This window comes from Homalodisca vitripennis, chromosome 1, assembly GCF_021130785.1.
Source record: "Homalodisca vitripennis isolate AUS2020 chromosome 1, UT_GWSS_2.1, whole genome shotgun sequence".
In the NCBI taxonomy this organism is placed as follows: domain Eukaryota; kingdom Metazoa; phylum Arthropoda; class Insecta; order Hemiptera; family Cicadellidae; genus Homalodisca; species Homalodisca vitripennis.
The window spans coordinates 115,314,497-115,331,697 of record NC_060207.1 but is presented as its reverse complement, the minus strand read 5'-3'; the positions used below and the strand labels follow the sequence as shown (position 1 = coordinate 115,331,697).

The window sequence follows — 17,201 nt, the reverse complement described above, 5'->3', positions numbered from 1 at the left end:
ATTACATGCTGTCATAAATATCAAGTAGGGTCGTGAATACAAATGAGTGTAAATTAAATTAATAAGTTAAAAATATACATGGCTATATGAAAATCATCATACACTACTTTAACATTAATGATAAAATTGTATAATGACTTTTTTATTTTCGTCATAATTTATACAATTATTTCAATGCATTATAACATAAATGAGTTTTGAGCGCCATGATACTTGTTCATAACTTCCAACAGGAAGATCCATCGTAAGGGTTGCAGTGGCCGACTGTGTGTGTGTGTGTGTGTGTGTTTGTGTGTTACAAGGGTTTTGGTTGTTTGGGGTGAGGGTAGGAACAGAGAATTCAGGATTGATCAAATCAGTTTTAAGTTTCCTGTGAGCCTGGCTAGTGGTTCTGTTTGTAAAAGAAGTCATGATACAGGATATTTTAGTGTTAAATCAATTCGTGCATTATATTACGGTTCATTAAATGAAAAATGTATAGCTAAATGAATTAAATCACATACTATGGGCGTTACATCGAATTACACAGTACACATGTTATTACGGCCTAATTCAGTCGTTGCCACATAGTATTATATTGCTATCCCTATTTACAATACGTGGGTTATTTGATTAACACCAGTGACATTTGAAGCGAAAATACTAATTTTTATTAAAAAATAATACACAATGTATAAATATGGGGGTTTTACTTAACTAATGGGATTGAAAATAATAAAGATTAGTTCGTAACCAAGTAAATAATGGTACCTAGTTTGTAAATCCGGAGTGTTCTACTGTTTAATCTAAATTAAAACTATTTATATGTATTGGTTTAATTTAAAAAATAATTATTACGACATTGTTACTGGATAATCGAAAAGCAAAATGTTTTAATGGCGGTGGTAATTGTTTTATCAGCATAAGAAATATAATTTTATGAATAGAATCAATAAACAACAAGCGGAAGCAAGCGGAATACAATCGTCAAAATAAATTATAAACAAAACATATGATACACATACAAAACACACATAATATGTATTTATTTTATTTCCAACGGACATTCGTCTCCATTTTATATTCAAAATTCATATAATTAACTTATAACTTATAAACAACTTAACCTAAAGAAGAATTTCTACAAACAAAACATGTGGATGGCTGAAAAATAATACTAACATAATAAACTATGGCAGGGCATAATATAACAAGAATATATATATAAATGTTTTAAAACAGTAACAATACTAACAGGAAAAAAGTAACAATAAATAAACTATAACAATAGAAATAACATAACAACTGTAGCTTAATATAACAACAATATATGTATCAATGTTTCAAAACAGCAACTATAAGAGTAAAGGAGTAACTATAACGGTGAAGCAGTAACTATAGCAATAATAACATGATAAACTATGGCATAAAATAACAATGAATATAGATATTACACATAGATAACAAATTAGCAGCAAAGATAACAAAAACTGATGGTGGTATAATACGTGAGAAATAGAGTGGAAGCATTTAACTTGGTAGCACTGCACGTTTCAACATAACATAAATGTGACATAATTTACTGAACATAGAATCATTAACATAAATAATAACTATCACGTATCTATTAATGAACTTACTTTTTTTAATTAACTCGATCAAATTTGCAAAAGACGCTTTGCATTTTATGATATTGCGAGGCTTAAATTAGGGAACAAATTATATTAGAAATTTTGATTGAGAATTTAGAGGGTTGAATCTGTACAAAATGCACAAAGATACGATGACCCGGAACAGCTAAGGTAAAGTCACCCTACTGTAGGATACACGGCAAACAGGTAATACGTGGGGTTGAACTGACTGTGTGTTTGTAGTCCCGAAGTTCAGCAGTAATGGATCCCTTGTATACATACTACAGTGCAAGTTCCTACTAACCTACGATTTAGCTTATTTCGATAAGAAAAGTTATCTTTAGCAATCACCCGAACCCTGACATACGGACCCACGTCTTAAACCTTTTCATTATATTTTTAAAGTTAATTTAAAATACTTCTACAATTTGCAATTAAGTATGCAGCTACATCAAGTAACGTACGACAATTTCCCTATCCTCTATAACTATAGTACATAAGTACTTAAAATTTTAATTTTATTATAAAATCATTTAAATTACCTTATTTTTCCTCTTACTCAAAATAATGATAAAAGGTTACTGGTATAATGCCTCATTGATATTGTGGGCTATTATCGGGTAATAAGTAACTTATCGAAACATATTCCTTTCTCTAAGCTACGAATAATAATAATAACGTTTGGAACATTCACATTGTAATAAATTTTACATACAAACTTCTCCTGGACAATTATTAGTTTCAACCACCCCACGGGCAAAGGTACCACATTTGCTATTTTTCTGATTTCAAAATCTAGAGATTATTAAAAGATAGGAGATTATATAAAAAAATGTTGATTTTTGGACTTTTTATAACATTGCAGACTTATATACGATGGAATATTCATATAAGATTTAGCCATATAAACAACAGCTGTTTTGAGATACTATGAAATTTAAACGGTTTTGATTCATATTTTTTTATATGTATAAATGGATTTTTACAATTAAAAAACCTACAATCTTCTTACTTCACACCTGCCTGCACGCTACTAAAAGAAGTTTTCGGTACGAAATTGATATATTGTTGGTTCATACAGTCCTTATATGGAAGAAATCATAGTACTTGTTAGATAATATTATCTAGACATTATAAAATCTTCCTTTACGACCACAAAGATCTATCAAATCGGGTATTTTATTATGTGATACAATATAAATTTGGAAATGTTTTTACTTTATAGCGTGGTATTGATTAGTACGAGTAATATAATACAATAACTATTTAAATTAATTGTTTGTATAAAGCCTTTTAATTGATTTATTTGTGTGTAATTCAAAAATAGTTTATCCTAAATGAAAGTTAGATGCTATAGTTAGATCCCCATTATTGTTGGCAACTGTTATGCGACTCTCGGACAGGTAATACTATCGTACAGACTAATCACTTGCTCTCAGTTGTTCTGACAAACACAGGATCGGTTTAGCCAAACACATGTTTGTATGTGTCCGCTGGGTTGATTTGCTAATTGCCGCTTCAGCAGTGTACGTTCTACTCAGAGTATTCTCGATAGCTTGTGATCTCTCAGTACAGTTAGCTAGGGATAATAATTTGGCACTGTTGGAGGCATATCCTCGCGCCATAAACGTGCTTGCAGGTATGTGTTATTTGTGATCTGTTTGAGTGAAATGCCGAGCATGAGCACTTGATGAAGACTCTGGTGGTGTCTGAACCCTTATATAGCTTTAAGGAAACGGCATATTTTCCAAAACATCCATATCAACTTGTTTTTACAAAATTGACAGAATTGCCGTATAGCGTTTTTACTTTAAAATTCACAACTAACGCGTAACGTACATTACCAAAAGATTAATTTAAATTTAAATTTAAATCCATCGCCAGTAGTATTTTGTTTTCCTGAAAGACTTTCCTATAAAATTCACAGTATTTACATAAATTTTTAAATGTCTTATTTTACCACTATTAATATAATTAGTTACATTTTTATTATTTATAGTTTTTATTTTTATAGTTTTGTCTTAGAATTAAAGCTAGTATAATAAAATGTAAGGCAAGTAAAGATGAAAAAATTTAATTTGATACAAATAAATATGTATTTTGACATCTTCAGGTTCTGAATAATTCTGATTACAACAACAAAAATATAGCAACATTATAAGATATATATGCTATTGTTTTTGAACCCACGCATATATATATATATGTGTATATATATATATATATATATATATATATATATATATATATGTATATATGTATGTTTGTATGTATGTATGTATGTGTGTGTATAAAACGTACACTGTTTATTTTCGTACATACTATAATAAGCATAACTTGTTCTGTAGAATACCAGGAGAACGGACGGATTAATGTAGACTAATTATTGAAGCACCTTGTAGACTAGCTGATACAGCAAGCAGGGCCAAGCTTGTACGCACATGATGGAGTGGCCAAAGCTTTAGTAGTTCACCTCGGTTCAGATAACTTTGTTGAAGTTTCATCCGGCACACTGTAATATATTACATTCTCCTCTACCTTGTTATATGCTTGGTAATCATGTTTATGTAAAGTTATGTCAGTGCTCTACACAGATTTCATCACAAAACGTGACGCCACTGTCATTATATTCGTCTTTACAGCGTTAAGACTGCCTTTACTTAAAACTTAATTTGCAATAATCGGTATGAAACGAAAATAGAACTTAAAACAACACGAAACCCATAAAAGTATAATAGATTTTAGGACATTTATCATCTTTATATGTTACAAAAATGTAACACTAGGTGTCAAGTATTGGAATATATTTATTTTTAGTATATATTTATATACTATTTATCGTATTCGCATTATCCAAAAAAACTATGCATGGAAAATTTACCATTATATCGCACATTCGGAAAATAAAACGGTGTGTTCACTTACAAATTAAACGATGATCCTTTTTTAGCCCATGGAATTCAGCTACGACTACTTATATTTAGATATTGTGAGCTATATTCCTTTGGCGTATTTGTTTCAATAAATCTTTTAATTATCATACAGCACTACTGGCATAAATCCTCTACCGGATTATATTCATACAAATTTAAAAATATCTTATAAAAATGTGTCATGAAAATTAAGTATCTTAGATATGTTCGTGTACAATCATTAATATTAAACCTGCAAATTTAATAATAAGTACACTATCTCTTTTCTTAATATAACCACGTTAACCACTGTTTCTTCCTTTACTTGTAGCCCAAAAGTTTTAGAAAGATAAACCATTTTAGGTTCTCCTATTTTTAACGTAATAAATCAATGTTTCCGAAAAAGATTACCAATAAAAACTCTATGACATGAGACATGATTTCACAGATACGTATTTCATTTGGCTACATATATTTCCTGATTTCATAAATACTTTTAATTTATAAATAAATGTTTTTTAATCGTACTCTATGCGGTGGTGATTAACACAGTACCTCAGGTATATAAGCCTTCTTTATTGAGCCTCCTGTAAAGTACATATTTTACAGTTGTTTAAACTTAAACTGTTAAACTGTCACCCCAGTGTCTGACCGGCGCGCCTGGGTGGCGGCAACAACAACATATTTCTTCCGAAGCCGCAAACAAACAGTGATTAATTACAAATAGCAGTTTCGACCTATTCTCTTAATAGTTTTACCTTAAAGATTATTTCGTTTCTATAGTTTTTAATTACTAATTAAAAATGTAATTGAATTGTAAGAGTTATAAAAATAACCAATAAGCTTTATTTTATGACAATAAGATCATAACATTAAGTGAAGTTTAATCGTGGATACATCTTGGTTCAATTTTACGTTGCTTTACTCCTTTATAATAGTAAGCCGCATAACCCTTTTATTAATATCCCATAGAGACACCTTAGGCTCAGTACAATATGACTGGTGGGTGGTAATATCATGGGTGTTTCTTAGGTTCGTATGAAAAGTTGTATTTTACCTTTATTATTAAATTATTAAAGAGACAACTTCTCATATATGTTGTTAACCCGTAAATAGTTATTACTCTACATGTGTTCCTCAATATTATGTTAATAAAATGCGTAGAATATAAAATACTAAAATATGCCAGTGATATATTTTTCCAAGTAATATTAGTTATTGTTTAATCAATACAGTCCGTAGCAAATATTTTTAGTAGCAATGTTCTCTATGTTAAGATAAAAGTTCTCCATGAGATAGGAATTTTAGACTTATTGCAATACCATAAAAACGATTATTAAAAAAAAAAAAAAAAAAAAAAAAAAAAAAAAAAAAAAAAAAAAACTATTGAGAAGCGATGTGATATATGTGATACCCATTGTCAAAATTATTGTAAACCATAATACCTCTGGAATTAACAAAAGTTACTCTCTGTACAGTTCCGAACTGTTAAGTACGCAATATGTTTCTACGTGTAGGCTACCAGCCTATACAATCAAGAGATTGACGCGAATTAAATTTAAAAGCCTAAAACACATTTATGTTCACAACTCGTCTGTTTCTGAGTACTTGATCAAAGAATATCATAAAAATCAAGAATATCCATCTTCAATAGATAAAACCGAGCCACAAAAGCTACACCGAGCCGAGACGTTCTAGCTAAAAGCTACAGATATTGCAATTGCAATATCATGAAGTAATGCTTGTAGGAGAGAAATAATTATGTTTTCAATTATTATATCCCTAAGATAATACCTGATACAAGTATTATCAAAGTAGTAGCAATCAGCGGTTTTAGGTTTAATTCCATTTCTGCAATTCGATTTAAGCAACGTGAATATCCAGTTAAATTTTGTACAATTACGTGATAGGGTGAACTGAGTAGTAACAGTCGAATCAAGAAAGACCGAATTCTACTTGCATGCATGTAGGTAATTCTTCAACAGTAGAGATTCTTTCAAATCCATAGATTATTTTGTTGTTGAGATAAAATATACTTGCGAATAGACAAACAGAAAAGACAAATTATACCAGCTAGCTGAGTAATAAACTTCGCAAACCATAATAGGCCATTGCGAAAGTACTTCAACAAATACTGAATAACCTGGTAGATAATGAGTTGTTATACGTTGCCTCCTACTGATCCAAGATTTGAGTTTAGGAAGTGGCAAAAAATTTAAGTCAAAATTCTTGTTGGTGGAAACTTTTTAATTTAATAGTATGAAGTAGAATACACATGATTTTTAAAACATGGGGGCCAACATTTTCAAAAATTTATTAATGGATGTCATTACACAAACGTGTTTTATTAACTAATAATTTCTGTTGATATAGTGCGTAACGTGCATGGGTGCCGTCTTTGTCGACAATGTTGCTGTGGATAATATAAAATACTCATTAGTATTATGTTGTATATGTATCTTGCGATGGATACTTCCAAATCGGATTCTAGCCTTGGTAGAACTTCTATAATTCAATCATGCTCGGTGTAAGTATTTAACAAGCAAGCATAGGTTGATCAATATTAAATATTAAATTAAAATAGGTAATAACCGATTTAATTTATGTCTAAATGTATTTCTATAGTATTATATAACATTCGTAATCAAATTTATCACAAAAGTTTAAACTTCTGAGTGGGGATTTATCCAGATTTTTGAGTTGGGTGAAGGTAACAAATGCAATTATATTACTCAATCATTATTAAATCGTTTATTACAGATTTTAAACTAAACATTCATGCAATGAAAAATGTTAAATACGACTAAGTTGAAATACATCAGTGGATTCTTTTTGGAGGCGCCTGTCCCTACGGCCTCTTTCTTGAACACATTCCTGCACCGGTGTAAAATTGAAATGTACAGTTCACGATAGGAACAAGGTTTTTAGGACGTACTCTAAACCCAGTAACAATACGTAGTGTTTACGTGAACTTACACTACAACTTTTACAGCAAGCTTGTTAAAAACACTTGTCAGTGTAAGTTTATATCAACGTGAATTTATTACTATTTAGCTTACTCGCCCAAAAAGGATAATAAAACCCATATTAACAGACGAAAGCTGAAAAGGGTTAAGTAGCGTTTCATATTATGCAAGAGAAATAGGAACTAAAAAATGTATTTATTGTGTGTAAGATAATCAAAAAAGAGATTTGATAAGAAAACTAAATATTTTTTAAATAATTTATGGTATTTTAAACCTAGTCGGTAAAATTTATTTCCTTTCCAACGAATGGGCACTAAACTATTTAGACATCAGAAAGTAATTTGTTGTTTTATGCACCTACAACTGTATCCATCAGAACAGAAACATAGTTGCGATTTCAAAAATATTTTATTCATTGCAATAGTACAGTAATACAATTTTTATTCCTAATAACGAGTTAGTTTTTGGTTTATTACGTTTATTTTCTTATAAAGAAAACGTATTTTATTTCCCTACTTCTCACATTGGACGTTCAATGATAATAACTGAAATAGGCCTACGTTTAAAAATTGGGCTATAAGATTTCTAGTAGTGTTGTGCACTTTAGGCCTACCTTTTTAAGAAGTTTGCATTTATAATTCATTCAATTTTAATCTAAAAATATTTTTAATTCCTTAAATTTGCGTAATTTCTCAACCATTTGGTATTGTGTGCGTGCCTAATGAGGGCGAACACGTAAGAGAAGTTGACATGTTTCACTATAACTAATGTAATCCGTGTCGTGTCCTAATGATACTGTCTTTTATTACACTTTTTTGGTATTCGCTGTCTAAATAACCATCTTTACAAAGTATCTAGAGATCCCGATACTCAAGCGAGCTATAACTCCAGTGCTACAGTTGCCATTGTGTAATCGGACTATGGAAGCCAACTGTACTCTGTATGTACAGCACGTGTGTAGAATATAAAAACATACACTCCCTCTGACGATATGTACTGAAAAAAGTGACCTGTGACGTAGCTTATTGATTTTATGATTGGCCATTGAGAATCACATGGCACTAAAGCTACCATAACGCCATGTAGATCATTCATGAATGGAGTACGAAATATATTTTTGTATTTAAAAACTAATAGGACACTTAATTTAGGTAAAGACGACTTCACAATAAGGATTAATGGGACGTCCCACAGTAACTTATTGTAAAGTTTAGTACAAGTTGTTTATTATCTATGACATATTAAGTTGTATTCCTTTTTCTTTTTAATTTTAATATATTCTATTCTCAAATTAAGTGATATGACTTTAGAGGCGTCATCAAAATCAATGCATGATTTTTATAGCATAATTATTAATATTTGATATCCTTATCGCATCAATGTTACAATAATTAATGGTTACGAAATTGATTGATGCATAGCAACAATGATACACCTATAATATCTTCATTATGAAACATGTTCCATTGTATAAAACATATTTAGATTTGGTGCAGTTGAAATAAGTATTATAAATACAAATTGCCCTACTTGAAATTTAGTGATATTTACATGAAATATATTAAAATTGGAATGAACTAAAACTAACTAGCTCTGATTACCAATAAATTTAGAATATTATTAATTACAATTCATCAAATTGTTAGAAACTCGGTTTTTCAAATATAAGAGTAATACAATTTATATACATACCTGCTGGAGTAAAGTCTATCACTGTATTGATGTTTGTTCCAGAGCACAGGACACTTCTAGACTCACACACGCACGACGCACACACGTCAACGCAGTGAATACTATCAGTTCCGTTACCGCGCGCGCTCGCAACACAACTGACCGTCTACTCGCAGCTGGCGACACTAGCGCTCCGCGCGACGTTGGCCACTGCCGGAACTAGCACAATCAATGTTGTATATTGTCAGGACATTGTTGAGTGAAACTAGGTCTCTGGGTATTTTTGGCGAGGGGGAATGTTTAAATACATGCTGAAGCTACAAGTGGGTGCAGTATACACAGTGTAGTACTTGCATTGTTTTGCTGATTCTGAAGTATATAATTTAAGTAACTTAAAAGTGTACTTTTTAAATTGCTAACTACCATAATCTTACCGTACGTAATCTACCATAATCTTAAAAGTACTTCGTAGTTTTAACAATGATATTTTATTACTTGTGGTATGGGACATATTAAACTGTTTTTTTTTCCAAATAGTAATGTTATTTCAGAAACGAGGCAAACCTTCATTATATACATTTTTCTTCAACGTCCATTGTACGTTACATAAATTGTTGCTCATCAATTTCATGGCTTCTTGCTATTGTGCTTTAAAGCTATACACATACAATGATACAGTAATAGTTGGGAAAAGATAAAATCATCCGATGACCCTCATTTATAGATTGCCATATAGTTAGCTTCCTCTGTTGTATATAGCGGAAATACTTAATAAATGATAAGCCGTGGATATCATCAATTAAATATCTCAAATTTAAGTTTTCAACACAACTGTTAAACTGCTTAACGGTTGTATATGTTGCATTAATATGCATGGACCAACATATGGACCACATATATATGTATGTGTGTGTGTAATAAAATATCAATTAGTAATATAGGATACAGAAACTAAATAAAAGAAACACGCCGGGTTTTTAACATACATTCAAAAGGTCTATGCACATAACTCATTCCTATCAAATTTATAATGAAATTATAATTGTGTAGAAATAAATACATTTTTAACATAAAATACATGTTGCTTGATGTTTTAATTCAGGTACAGTGTTGTAATTCAGGTTTAGATTGCACCAGTTATTTGCTTTTTCGCCACAGATAGGTCCAGGAGGAAATTAAAAACAGTTCACGCAGTACATGTGAGGTCTATAAACAGAGTTAGGTACTGAAATCTCACGAACCATAAATTGAATTCTAAGGAATATTTGGTATCCACATTTACTGATAGATTGTTATTTAAATATTGCTTTGCGCTTCAAGTCAAACTCGAAAGTTACTGACCTTTATTGCTCTTGAAATACGATTCCAAAAATGAGAAGTCAAACTCGAAAGTTACTGACCTTTATTGCTCTTGAAATACGATTCCAAAAATGATAGTGTCTTCCAATTACCATTGCTTATATCATAATTGTAGTGTATATAGTTTCCAAGGGATCGTCCGTTATGTCCTGGTTGTAATGCAAGGAAATGGGCATTACATAATACAATAATATATTAAAAGCTTTATTCTTTTGCTATAATATTACATCTATTTTAAGTCTTTCTGCTACAATACTGATAAATTCGTCAATGTTAATTAAATCTGAAATTGTTTTTGGAGGTATTTTATAAATATAAAATTAATACACATAACGTAGCTATGGTAGAAGGGTTAATTCAATTTGAATGTTGAGTTGCCTCCAAATTACCTCCCTTTTTATTGCAGCTTCTTGTATCTGACGCTGTCTCAGACTTGACTCCAAGAATCTCGATTCATGTTCGTCTCAACGGGTTAAAGAAAGTCGGCAACGAAGAATTATACACCTGACGAGACAATGAGACTACCACTTATTCATAGGTTTCTCTGATGTTGTAACGTTGTAAAGGTACGTTTTGAGCTTCTACGTTGCTGATATCTTCGTCAGACACTTCAAAACAGTCTTTAATAAGTTCTCTCAGACCTTACAGTGTAAATCCATTTATAAAAAAAGCTTTGTTTACACCCTGAAAGTTCAAAACCGCTAATTGAGTTTTAAATAACATGTTTAACTTCAGTCGTAAAATAAGACTTTTATAACTCATAAATCAGCGTTATTGGTGTACCATTAAAAATGCAATGAAACAATAAAGAATCGGTCTTTACGACTCCTGCTGACTGTACCAGAAACAGTTTTTTCCGCTACATCACGGAGCGGCACATCTCATCGTTCGGTTAGGCGGTGGATGGATACACTACACCAGAACCGGATATCGCCGGACCCAGTTCCCGTGCGGACCCTTAGTGTTTTTCACTCGCTGTATTGCCTTTGACTACAGCGACTCCAGCACCTCGAATACGCGATGAAATCTGTCTATGTATATTACAAACATATTAGTTGTTAAATCAACTATAGTAAAACTTTGGATTCGACTTAATACTATTACTGGACTAAAACATTTTTGTTCTGTGGTATGTTTCATTTCTAATGTCAAACTTCATGATCTTCGATATTGTGTTTTTGTACAATTTATTAGGCAAATCGTAGACATAGTAGTTTATAATGAGGTAAAGCTTGCTATAATTTGTGTTTGGGAATAACATTTTAAGTTTTGCCCTTTAATATGACGATTTTACACTAGATGTAGTTTGCTAATTGAAAATATAACTTCAATCGTAGTTATTAATATAATATATATATATATATATATATATATATTGTGTGTGTGTGTGTGTGTGTGATAAATGTGTATTATTTTACTGTTCCATTGTCAGATTTCTGTAATATATAATGAGTAAAGCGAAATTCATATGAATTTCAAAATAACATTATATATAAATATATATCCATAGATACTTTCGATGTAGTATCATCTAACATCAGTCAGGAACCACAAATACGCTGACTGCCCACTCAACAGAAACCAAATTCTATATACAATACATTACAATAAAATCACATTAAAATATAGTTGACAAAGATGCAGATGCCTGTAGGTGAAATTCACTTATCTGGGGTGCATCTACCAGCATGTTCTTTTAGCTATTTATTTTCTATTAAAACAAAATGTTTTATTCGTCAAAGCTATTGAATTGATTAAAGGTACCTGACTAAAGAAATAAAATGTTGTAATTGTCAAATAAGACTGGTCACAATCAATAAATTTGAACACTTTGCATAATGTTATGGAGATTATCATTTGAAGATGAGAGTGCCTCTGCACTCTGATCTCTCTAGATCATACGTTTACACATGCTAATTGATCTCACATAAGACATATGTGTTGTTGTACAGTAGTTACAGTTTGTGTTATGAGCGTGGACTGGGCCTATCCGTATCACTACTTCATGCTACTGGCGACCGAGAACCAGATAATTGTAGTGCCGTAATGGCATCCTCGTTCCATATCTATTCGTAATGGAGCTATACACAGTGACGGACGAATGGGCAGTTGGAGGGAACCATATTAGTCTTGGTTGTTAATCACAAGAGATACAGACATGCTCTGGTGTACACGATAGGACACCATTACCTTACCAACTGTACGCTTTGTCTGACCGTCACACACTTTTCATTTAATTTTATTCAATATCTGTTATATGCATGAAGTTTGTTATTTGGTTCCTAAACTGAAAATGTTTCCTATTAAATATGGTTAAGCAACTTTAAAATATTTGTTTGCTTTATGGGGTATTGGCGATGAGACCTTCAAGAATTTTCATCTGATACGTGATACTTTTCAAGGGTTATTTTCCGTTCATCGCCATCAGTACGGGGCATTAGGGGAGTTGTCGCAACTCGTACTGGTGAGAGAGTTTTTTCTTTTTCAAACAAGCACACAAACTGTTTTTCTTTATTCAAATTTATTTTTAAATAGTTAACGCAGTACACATAAGCTTAAGCTTTGGGGTCAGAGAAAAGAATTCAAATCGTCATACGATTCATGGTATTGAAACAAAGATTCATATTTAATTTTTCAGAAATGTTTGTTATATTAGGTGTATTATACAAGATAAATAATGAATTTTAACATTTATGTTTTTAAATGTAATGATACACATCAGATTTTTAGATATACTGCATTTACCCGCAGTTTCGCAAACAATTTCATACTGGAAAGTGGCTTCGGAGACGTCATAGATATATACTTTCTAAGTGGCGTACAAAAAAAATACAGACTCTTAGATGGAGTTTATTTAATAGCAACTGAAACATGATCCAACTTCCTGATTAACTTTGGAGAGCAGTGTTTGAAGCTTTGCATCTCATTGTTTAATAATTAAATTATTAATAAATCAAGAATTAAATTGTTTATTGCTCTAAATGTATAAGAACCCTCGGCTTTGCTCATATCAATTAAGAACGTTTATTTCTTTACTCACTGAAAGTAAAAGTATATCTGTCTATGGGCCATCCAGGCTTCTGCCATTGTTTATACCCTCGGTAATCGTTTTTCGAAGTGATGGATTTCTGTAAACCTGCTACAGCAGAGTATATGACCTCGTTTTAAAATCTATGCTCACTCTAATAATGATATAAATGTAAACTTTTAGTCACGTACCGAATGATTCGTTAAATGATGTTAATGCCTCATCTCTCGGGTTCTGTTCCTTCGGCTACTGTAAATATGTCGTCCCACAATGGCAAAGGAAACTAATTTCAAGTATCTTACATATACAAATTTTTATTCATTAAGTGAAATCTACCAGATGGTTTGGATTCGTTACTGGTACCATCTCGAATACTTATTAATACTGTTTGTCACTAATATATTTATCACACAACGACAGCTGATATTTAGTAATATAAGTAATTAATAAATCTGGTATACTGTGTGCACGATACAATATGTTGCTCAGTCAGCTGTCAACAAAATTGCTTATCTATACAGGAAATGCATTTTCCCTAAATTTGCTTTCAAGTATATGTGGGTGATATTTCGGAATAAAGTTATACCTATTTGTCATTATCATATTTAATTAGGTTAATTAAGAGAGTTCTTCTGCAAAACATATCCTTCATTGGATAGGTTCAAACATGTAAACTTTCGTCCTAACCCGTCTACTATATTTTGCGTGATTGGGTACCAAATAGTGATACAACTTTATTAACTTTTACATATAATATATCTGTAAAATATATTTTATATATATATATATATATAAATATATAATTTTATTTATTAAAATGGTTTTAAAACACAATTAGAACAATGAGTCAAATTTATTAAAAAATTCATCATAAACATCCGTGGTGTCACATACCTATAAAATATTAAGAATATAAGAAATATCAAGGACGAGTTCTTGAAGAATGGAAGAAGAGTTGCCCTAACGAGTGGATATGTACAGAGCGCCACATTGTGAAACTGTAAGAAATCCGTCTGTAGTGATGCCAGTTGCATACACAAGTAATACACTCACTCGTACTATGTGATCTGGGAATTTCACCATACGTTGTTTTAATACCTTATATTAAGAGTCATATTAAAGCTCCAGACAAGAATGGAAGAAGAGTTGCCCTAACGAGTAGATATGTACAGAGCGCCACATTGTGAAACTGTAAGAAATCCGTCTGTAGTGATGCCAGTTGCATACACAAGTAGTACACTCACTCGTACTATGTGATCTGGGAATTTCACCATACGTTGTTTTAATACCTTATATTAAGAGTCATATTAAAGCTCCAGACAAGAATGGAAGAAGAGTTGCCCTAACGAGTGGATATGTACAGAGCGCCACATTGTGAAACTGTAAGAAATCCGTCTGTAGTGATGCCAGTTGCATACACAAGTAGTACACTCACTCGTACTATGTGATCTGGGAATTTCACCATACGTTGTTTTAATACCTTATATTAAGAGTCATATTAAAGCTCCAGACAAGAATGGAAGAAGAGTTGCCCTAACGAGTAGATATGTACAGAGCGCCACATTGTGAAACTGTAAGAAATCCGTCTGTAGTGATGCCAGTTGCATACACAAGTAGTACACTCACTCGTACTATGTGATCTGGGAATTTCACCATACGTTGTTTTAATACCTTATATTAAGAGTCATATTAAAGCTCCAGACAAGAATGGAAGAAGAGTTGCCCTAACGAGTGGATATGTACAGAGCGCCACATTGTGAAACTGTAAGAAATCCGTCTGTAGTGATGCCAGTTGCATACACAAGTAATACACTCACTCGTACTATGTGATCTGGGAATTTCACCATACGTTGTTTTAATACCTTATATTAAGAGTCATATTAAAGCTCCAGACAAGAATGGAAGAAGAGTTGCCCTAACGAGTAGATATGTACAGAGCGCCACATTGTGAAACTGTAAGAAATCCGTCTGTAGTGATGCCAGTTGCATACACAAGTAGTACACTCACTCGTACTATGTGATCTGGGAATTTCACCATACGTTGTTTTAATACCTTATATTAAGAGTCATATTAAAGCTCCAGACAAGAATGGAAGAAGAGTTGCCCTAACGAGTGGATATGTACAGAGCGCCACATTGTGAAACTGTAAGAAATCCGTCTGTAGTGATGCCAGTTGCATACACAAGTAGTACACTCACTCGTACTATGTGATCTGGGAATTTCACCATACGTTGTTTTAATACCTTATATTAAGAGTCATATTAAAGCTCCAGACAAGAATGGAAGAAGAGTTGCCCTAACGAGTAGATATGTACAGAGCGCCACATTGTGAAACTGTAAGAAATCCGTCTGTAGTGATGCCAGTTGCATACACAAGTAGTACACTCACTCGTACTATGTGATCTGGGAATTTCACCATACGTTGTTTTAATACCTTATATTAAGAGTCATATTAAAGCTCCAGACAAGAATGGAAGAAGAGTTGCCCTAACGAGTGGATATGTACAGAGCGCCACATTGTGAAACTGTAAGAAATCCGTCTGTAGTGATGCCAGTTGCATACACAAGTAGTACACTCACTCGTACTATGTGATCTGGGAATTTCACCATACGTTGTTTTAATACCTTATATTAAGAGTCATATTAAAGCTCCAGACAAGAATTGGAAGAAGAGTTGCCCTAACGAGTAGATATGTACAGAGCGCCACATTGTGAAACTGTAAGAAATCCGTCTGTAGTGATGCCAGTTGCATACACAAGTAGTACACTCACTCGTACTATGTGATCTGGGAATTTCACCATACGTTGTTTTAATACCTTATATTAAGAGTCATATTAAAGCTCCAGACAAGAATGGAAGAAGAGTTGCCCTAACGAGTAGATATGTACAGAGCGCCACATTGTGAAACTGTAAGAAATCCGTCTGTAGTGATGCCAGTTGCATACACAAGTAGTACACTCACTCGTACTATGTGATCTGGGAATTTCACCATACGTTGTTTTAATACCTTATATTAAGAGTCATATTAAAGCTCCAGACAAGAATTGGAAGAAGAGTTGCCCTAACGAGTAGATATGTACAGAGCGCCACATTGTGAAACTGTAAGAAATCCGTCTGTAGTGATGCCAGTTGCATACACAAGTAGTACACTCACTCGTACTATGTGATCTGGGAATTTCACCATACGTTGTTTTAATACCTTATATTAAGAGTCATATTAAAGCTCCAGACAAGAATGGAAGAAGAGTTGCCCTAACGAGTAGATATGTACAGAGCGCCACATTGTGAAACTGTAAGAAATCCGTCTGTAGTGATGCCAGTTGCATACACAAGTAGTACACTCACTCGTACTGTGTGATCTGGGAATTTCACCATACGTTGTTTTAATACCTTATATTAAGAGTCATATTAAAGCTCCAGACAGGAATGGAAGAAGAGTTGCCCTAACGAGTAGATATGTACAGAGCGCCACATTGTGAAACTGTAAGAAATCCGTCTGTAGTGATGCCAGTTGCATACACAAGTAGTACGCTCACTCGTACTGTGTGATCTGGGAATTTCACCGCACGTTGTTTTAATACCTTATATTAAGAGTCATATTAAAGCTCCAGACAATAATGGTAGAATATTATCATCCAAAACATAAAACTATG

The 17,201-nt window shown here is 32.4% G+C and overlaps 1 protein-coding gene across 1 annotated transcript in view; it reads right to left on the bottom strand.

Moving 5' to 3' along the window:
- LOC124369755 (discoidin domain-containing receptor 2) overlaps window positions 1-9,311 on the bottom strand; it is a 229,729-nt gene extending 220,418 nt beyond the window's left edge. The window contains exon 1 of the mRNA XM_046827839.1: window positions 9,181-9,311. The gene's annotated coding sequence lies outside the window, so the exon portion shown is untranslated. The remainder of the gene's footprint in view (window positions 1-9,180) is intronic.
- Between the last annotated feature and the right edge of the window lie 7,890 nt (window positions 9,312-17,201).